General features: G+C 37.5%; 1 non-coding gene across 1 annotated transcript; it reads right to left on the bottom strand.

Annotated features, from left to right (window-relative positions):
• Positions 1-4,746: 4,746 nt before the first annotated feature.
• Positions 4,747-4,830, bottom strand: LOC129483788 (small nucleolar RNA SNORD11). The gene has a single exon (XR_008658283.1). It is a non-coding gene; the product is annotated as a small nucleolar RNA SNORD11 (small nucleolar RNA).
• Positions 4,831-8,550: the final 3,720 nt, after the last annotated feature.

The raw sequence follows: 8,550 nt of genomic DNA, 5'->3' as shown, positions 1-8,550 counted from the left end.
TTCAATTCCATGGACATTTATTCTGTAAGAATTAATAGGCATGGCCTAAATATTTGTAGGAGATACAAAGATGAATAAAACAACATTCTTACTTTAAGAGTTTGCTGTCGAGAGGTGTTGATGTCAATCTGTAGCAGTGGTGAAATGCACTGTGTGTGTGTGTGTGTGCGTGTACATGTTTAATATTTCAATAAACTTTTCATTTTAGAATATATTTAGATTTATAGAATAGTTGTGAAGATAGTACTGAGACTTTCAATACACCCTACACCCAATTTCCCCTATTATTAACATATTGCATTATCTTGGTACATATTAAAGCTGATGAACCCAATATTGATACACTATTGTTAGAGTCTATACTATGTTCAAATTTTCTTTTTTTTTTTTCTTGATTTTTTTCTCTGTTCTGACTCATCCAAAATACCACATTACATTTAGTGAGCATATCTTTTTAGGCCCCTCTTGGCTATGACAGTTTCTTAAACTTTTCTTGTTTTTCATGACCTTGACAGTTTTGAGGATTAATGGTCAGATATTCTGAAGAATGCCTCCTGAGTGTGATTTGCATAATGATTTTCTCAGGAGTAGACTGAGGTTATGGGTTTTGGGGAAGAAGACCAAACAGGTAAAGTGACATTTTCATCACATCAGGTGTACATGCTATCAACATGACCTATCACTATTGATGTTGTCAACCTTGATCATCTGATTGAGGTCGTACTTTCAGATTTTTCCACTGTAGTCCATATGATATGCAATATTCAATCCACTCAATATTTGCATATGGAAGATTTCCTTCCGTTAAGTTAAAAAAAAGTGGCTGACTCCAGTTGGAAATTTTAGTTGGGGGATTTATAATTTTTTCCTTTGTAATTATGTGATGTATATATTTAATGCACAATTTGAGCAATCTTTGACTATATTTTTAATTATTTTCTTATTACAGTATCTGTGTCAAGCTTATAGTATCTGTGTCAAGGTGGGCTGAATTATATGCTCTAAAATCACAGAGTTTACTGTCTTCCCTGTTTGAAAACTAAGGCAACTAGACTGAAGTCTCTGAAAGAATACAATATGATGTACTGTTCTTCCACCTATAAGATTCCATGAATCTGATTTTTGGCTACTCTTAGTTTTTTAAAAATGAATTATATTTTATCCAACTAGGTATATGTATAAATAAGACATATATTCCTTAATGTGCATAATACCAACTTACATTAGGACCCTACACAAATTAATTAACATTTAAATATCCTTAGAAACTGAATACATTATTAAGCTTGATATTGCAATTGACATGTAAAGTCTAATTCATTAAGGCAGAATTTGAAAAAGCATTTTGGGGTAGGCAAATAGAACTTGAATGCAAGCTTATGTGATTCTTTCAGTCAAGTTATACATAAACATGGTTGTATAAGGCCTAAAATATGAGGTAACAGTCAACAACACATGCCCGCCATTCAATCCAAGCTCTAAAAGGCAGGCTTTGGAAATATGAAGTGATTCCTCCAGCATAGTTCATGTTGCTTTTGACTGCTATTGTAGTGAGAGTCATTTTAACCGTATTATTGATCTAAGAAATACAGAATTTGGATGGGATCCAGAGGAAATGAGATAACAAGAACAACAAAAGCAATTAGAGGGTTGACTGAGAAACAGAACTTATTGAGGTTGTTGAGTTTGGAGCAGTCTGAGGAGATAATAATGGCGGCTTCTAACTGTGTAGGTGAGACTTTGGTATAATTAACTGTGTGTAACTTACTTCAGCATTCGCCTAGGAAGAGGCACACTTACATGAGTATGGATTTGCTTTGGTCATTGAAAAGATATTATGGGTTGTGAAAGAGCTGCAATTTGTTATGAACTCTAGGATGCATCATAGCCAGGAGAAGAAAGGCTCACAGCTTGCTAGGAGAGGTTCCTGAAATGGATGGAATTGCAGAATAGAATAGTGGCTGGACAGGAAATGATCTCTGCCTCTCGGCCACACAAGTTTTAGTTGGCACCCCAAATAATGATGAAACCATCTTTTCATGAAAAACAAACCTCCCAATACTGAGCCTCACCCCACCCTACTTAGCCCTTTATAATTTGTTTTGGGGCTATTGAATATGGGCCATTGTAATCTATTTTTCTGTGCTGGTGACTGAGTGATTTGCTTCTCATTACTGTGTGTTAGCAGGAATTGATTGGAGACACTTCACTTTGTTTCTAAAGACAGCTTCTGTGAATTGCCAGCGTGGTACTTTCAGCTCATACAATATAAATACAAAATGTGTATTTCTGTAAATCACACCGATTTAGAAAGTTCTTCCATGGTTCTCTAGTATAACAAATTACTCCTTGAGTGAATGTTAAACTCTTTTAGGAACTTCTTTTGGCCACTGGATCAATAATTTACTGTTTGAAAAAATAATTCCTTGATGTATATTATGTCAAGTTGGTGAGTTATACAGATAGGAAAATTGAGAGAGGAGTATTGGTCATTCCTCAAGAATCTAGAATGTAGTATTATGTGGATAAAATAATGGTGCTAAAAATGCAGATTTTCTTAAAAGTCAGGAAACCTCTTTTTATTGAGATCAGAGTAGGCACAGCTCTTCATGATCTCTGGGTTTTCTCATTGCTGTCTGACTCCAACCATGACTCTTCCATTCAGACCATTCTCAGACTCTTCTTCTGTTTGTTTCCTCCAACAAATTTTTGCCCAATTTGCCTAATGGATTCTTCTTTTGAAACAACATAGTGAGGTGCTTGACCTTGCGCTAAAGAGTTACTGCACAAGGTCAAGCATGCAAAACACAGGAGTGAGTATCAGTATTAGAAATATGCATAGCTTGCTATAAGAATTTGGCCTTGGAATTACTAGATTGCTATGTCATAACTCATATGTGCTTATTGATATTAAGTTATGGGGATTTTTAAAATGAGGATGTCAATATTTTGGATTCAGTATACTTCAGCAGAGTTAAGTACTGAATTCAGGGGCGAATTGGGCTTAGAGGTCTGGGACAATATGCCGTACATAAGACTGCTTCTTCACACTTATCCCATGCACCTTAGAACTTCTTGGTAGAAAAGCCACATAGTATATGGTAATTTAGGACAGTGATTTTATTGGGTTAAATCGTAACTAAATTATTCAGTTATTTGAGGCTGCATAATCATTGAGCTATATCCTTTGGTAATGTTCCTTTAGACTCTCTGGGAGTAACCAAATTTAGAATAATATGCTATCATACCACTTTTAAGAAACATGTTGTATGCCATCCTTGATGACTGGTTAGAAATGCCTTAGAGAATACTGTTTGTGTACATTTCATTAATTATTTTACTTCAAACATGATGAAAGTGTCTTTAAATTTCAGATGATATATAAAACAAAACCAGATACAATATGGAATTCAGAGCTGTGAAGGAGTTATGAAGGGTATCTGAAGTTTATAATTTAAATTATCAAGTATTTGTAAAGCTACTGCATTTAAAATATGTTAAATGTTTTTGTGGAACCCTTCAGGCATTTGGTATCAGAGAAAGCTAGGTTTAAAATAGCCAAGTGTCAAAAATGGAAGTACTAGTTATTCCAAAGCTACCACTCAAAGTCTCACTGCATAATTATGTGAGAGTTGTATGTTCCCTAGAGGATCCAAGTCAGCCATGTAATCTCACCTCCAAATTTATTTCTCACAGTCCTGTTGGCCATGCGGGCTTTAGGTAATCACCTATTTGTTTATAGTATCATGCTAGATATACAGCCATAGCATTTCTATAAGGACTATTGGTATTTCTTCTGAGTTTTGGGTTTGCCAAGCAAATAAATATGGATAATTCTCCTCTTCCCACAAGCTGGGTCTGCAATTCAGATACATTATCAACAGGTGCATAGTGATTGACAGCTTTGCAACACTTCATGGTCCAAATGAATGGATATGGTTATAACCACAGTTAACTGAGACTAGTGTTAGAACCCACACTTCCTAATACTTTCAAATTTTATAAATACAACAAAAAATTACATGTTAAAATGACAAATTACATCCATGAACCAATTTATAATGAATAGTGATACTGTCCTGGGGGAAAGACTAGAACAAAATAAAGACACCCAAATATTAATCGTTAATCTTATTAATTGTATACATTGATAATCACTGTTTAAAATGATTTTGGTTTTACCTGATATTGGGTGAAATTAAGCCTCAAAATTTTCTTAGCGTATAATGCCATTTTGCAAAGATGTAGCTCCGATACTTCAGGGCTTCTGCATGGTTTTCTTACTCTCCTAATCATCTCACTATGTAAATTGTTTCATTCTTTATATCCTTTTGCTTCTCCAGGGAAACTATGATGGAGATTTCCCAACTTGCATCCTCTAATTGTGGTAAAGTATAAAGTGAGAGGAAATGCTAAAACGTTCTGTTTTCCGAACAGGTTATATTCAGTTTGATGCCATTAATCCTGTCTCAGGTCACCCCTCAAAGCCCTGGGCTCAAGCAAGCCTCCTGCTTCAACTTTCCAAGGAGCTGGGACTACAGATGTGTGCTACCTCACCTGGACAGTTTTTATTTTTTATTTTTGCAGAGACGAGGTCTTGTTGTATTGCCCAGGCTGGTCTTGAACTCCTGACCTCAAGCGATCCTCCTGTCTCAGCCTTCCAAAGAACTGAGATTATAGGAATGAGCTACCATGCCAGGCCTTCAGATTTCCATTATTCTTTTGTTAAATTTTTTTTTTCCACAAATGTCTCAGAAGATATGGTGACTAAACATGCCTTCATTATCCAAAAGGAAATCAGTCAAACAGATAAAAATCAGAGTTGAATCAGGACCATATTCTTAAGAGCCAATCTTATTGTGAGTGAGATAAAGTGTACAAGTTCAGATATTCATTATTAGTTCTATTATTAATTTCTAGCCAAAGAAAGTGAATTCATTTCTCTTCTTCACAGTACATTCATTTGTTATTTATTTATTTATTTATTTTTTCTTTTTCAACTTTTATTTTGGATTCAGGGGGTACATATGCAGGTTTGGTACATGGGTATATTGCATGATACTGAGGTTGGGGTATGAATGATCCTGTCACCCAGGTACTGAGCATAGTACCCAACAGTAAGTTTTGTAACCCTTTCTTGCCTCCCTCCCTCCCCCTTCTACGAGTCCCCATATCTATCGTTGCCATATTTATGTCCATGAATACTTATGTCTAGATCCCATTGTAAGTGAGAATGTGTGGTATTTGGTTTTCTGTTCCTGCATTAATTTGCTTAGGATAATGGCCTACAGCTGCATCCATGTTGCTCCAAAGGACAAAAATTCATTCTTTTTCTAGGCCTGCATAGTATTCTATGGTGTATCTATACTATATTTTCTTTATCTAGTTCACTGTTGATGGGCACCTAGGTTGATTCCATGACTTTGCTATTGTGAATAGTGCTGCAATGAACATTTGCATGCATGTATCTTTATGGTAGAATGATTTCTATTCCTCTGAGTATATACCGAGTAATGGGATTGCGGGGTCCGATGGTAGTTCTGTTTTAAGTAGTTGGAGAAATCTTCACACTGCTTTCCATAATAGTTGAACTAATTTACATTCCCACCAAGCATGTATGTGTTCCCTTTTCTCTACAGCCTCACCAACATCTGTTGGTTTTTGACTTTTTAAAAATGGTCATCTGACTATTGTGAGATGGTATCTTGTGGTTTTTGTCTGCATTTCTCTGACGATTAGCGATGATGAGCATATTTTTCATATGTTTGTTGGCCACTGGTATGTCTCCTTTTGAGAAGTTTCTGTTCATGTCTTCTGCCCATTTTTTTAATGGGATTGTTTTTTGCTTGTTGTTTTAAGTTCCTAATAGATTCTGGGTATTAGATCTTTGTTGGATGCACTATTGACAAATATTTTCTCCCATTCTGTAGGTTGTCTGTTTACTCTGTTGATAATTTCTTTTGCTGTGCAGAAGCTCTTTAATTAAGTCCCACTTGTCCATTTTTGTTTTTGCTGCAATTCCGTTTGAAAAGTTAATCATAAATTCTTTCCCAAGACTGCTGTCCAGACTGGTGTTTCCTAGGTTTTCTTCTTGGATTCTTATAGTTTGAGGTCTTACATTTAAATATTTAAGTTGTTTCGAGTTGATTTTTGTATATGGTGAAAGGAAGAGGTTCAGTTTTAATCATCTGTATATGGCTAGCCAGCTGTCCCAGCACTATTTATTGAATAGGAAGTCCTTTCCTCATTGCTTATTTGTGCTAACTTTGTCAAAGATTAGATGGCTGTAGGTGTGGCTTTATTTCTGGGTTCTCTGTCCTGTTTTATTGGTTTATATGTCTGTTTTTATTTCTGGGTTCTCTGTCCTGTTTTATTGGTTTATATGTCTGTTTTGTATGTCCATTTTTGTTTTCTGTTATGTAGCCTATTAGTATAGTTTGAAGTCAGATAGTATAATGTCTCTGCCTTTGTTCTTTTTACCTAGAATTGCTATGGCTATTCAGGCTTTTTGGTTTCATCTGAATTTTAGAATAGTTTTTTACAATTCTGTGAAAAAAATGACTTTGGTAGTTTGGTAGGAATAGCATTGAATTTTTAGATTGCTTTGGGCAGCATGGCCATTTTAATGATATTGATTCTTCCAATCCATGAGCATGGAATGTTTTTCCATTTGTTTGTATCATCTTTTTCACAGTACATTTATGATCAGTAAATGAAATTTGTTTTTCCATCATATTTCTTACTTCAGGGCCTATTTCAAATCCTACCTATGTCCTGAATACTTCTCTGGTAAGTCTAGCATAGCAAATTCCCTATTCTGAAGTTGTACAATTATTTTCCACTATGGATTTGAGATCCTGACTACTAGCAATACTCTGATTTCTCTGTGAATCCTTGAATACCCATATGGAAGTTGAGAGCTGAAAGATGATTTTTATGTTGAAAGGATACCTGGGTGGGGCCTCCCAGGCTGAGATCCCAGCCATCCTCCCCCTGGGCTCTTGTAGGGTAGCAGCTCTGCACTTCCCTGGGATGATGCTTTCAGAGTGAGCAGGCTGGCCACTATTTTACTGCAGCCCTCACTCCTGTTGCCCTTAAGCTTGGAAGAGAGTTCGGTGATTAGGAACTAATGTGGACCTCTAGCACATCATAGCTACCTTATGGAAAAGCAGCCAGACTATTTTCCACATGGATCTCCAATCCTGCTACTCCTCCCTGGACAGTGCCTCTCGACTTGGGTTTCCAGCACAGCTACGCTGCCGCCTCCTGAACACTTCAGTTGGTGGTGGCTCTGCCTTTATCCCGGAGACAACCCACAGCCCCTCTGCCATTGCAGCTGCAGTGGTACCATCCTTGCTGCCCTTGGGCTGGGGGAGGAATAAAGGCCCTGGTTGCTATGGTGGCACCTCCAGCACACCACAGCCACCATATGGAGAGGAGCCCAGGCTCTCTTCCCAATGAGCCCCTATTCCCCACTCTACACCAGAAAGGACCCCTGGCTCAGAACCACAGAACAGCTGCCCTACCCTCAGATGAGGATTCCCACTGGTAGTGCCTCTGTCTTTCTCTGGGGTGGTACTCCCAGAGGCAACCAACAGCCCCTCTGCTATTGCTACGGCAGCAGATCTTCCTCTGCTGCCCTTGGACTAGGGAAAGAGACTGAGGGCTTTACTCATGCTTCCAGTATTCCATAGTCACCATAAGGAAAGGAGCCCAGTCTCTTCTCCCATAAGCCCTTGACTACCTGCTCTTCACCAAGTGGGGTCCCTGGCTCTGGCCAGCAGCACAGCTGCCCCACCTCCTGGCTGAATATTGTCAGTAGCAGTGGCTGTATGTTTCTCTGAGGTGGAGCTCCCAGAGGCAACTGGAAGTCCCTCTGTACTGGTATTGCCCTTGCTGCCGTCACAATAGACACAAAAAGAATAAAATACTTAGGAATATAGCTATCCAGAAAAGTGAAAGATCTCTGCAATGAGAATTACAAACACTGTTCAAAGAAATCAGAGAGGAAACAAACAAATGGAAAAACAAGCAACGGGAAAAGGACGCCCTATCAATAAACGGTAGTAGGATAACCGGTTAGTCATATGTAGAAATAGAAATTGGACCCCTTATACCACGTTCAAAACTCAATTTGAGATGGATTAAAGCTTAAATATAAAACCTAAAACTATGAAAACCCTGGAAGATAGCCTAGGAAATATTATTCTGGACTTAAATTAACAAGTGAAAACAACCCCATTAAAAAAGTGGGTAAAGGACATAAACAGAAACTTTAAAAAAGACATACAGGTAGCCAACAAGCATTTGAAAAAATGCCAACATCACTAATCATTAGAAATATAAACTAAAACCACAATGAGATACTGTCTCACACCAGTCAGAATGGCTATTACAAAAAAGTCAAAAAATAATAGATGCTGGTGAGGTTCAGAGAAAGGAAATACTTATAAACTGCTGGTAGGAATGTAACTTAGTTCAACCACTGTCACAAGCAGCGTCATGATTTCTCAAGTTAAAACAGAGTTACCATTCCAACCAGCAATCCCT

The sequence above is a fragment of the Symphalangus syndactylus genome, chromosome 5 (genome assembly GCF_028878055.3).
Source record: "Symphalangus syndactylus isolate Jambi chromosome 5, NHGRI_mSymSyn1-v2.1_pri, whole genome shotgun sequence".
Taxonomy (NCBI): Eukaryota; Metazoa; Chordata; class Mammalia; order Primates; family Hylobatidae; genus Symphalangus; species Symphalangus syndactylus.
The sequence above is the reverse complement of the archived record's forward strand: the minus strand, read 5'-3'. Positions and strand labels throughout refer to the sequence as shown.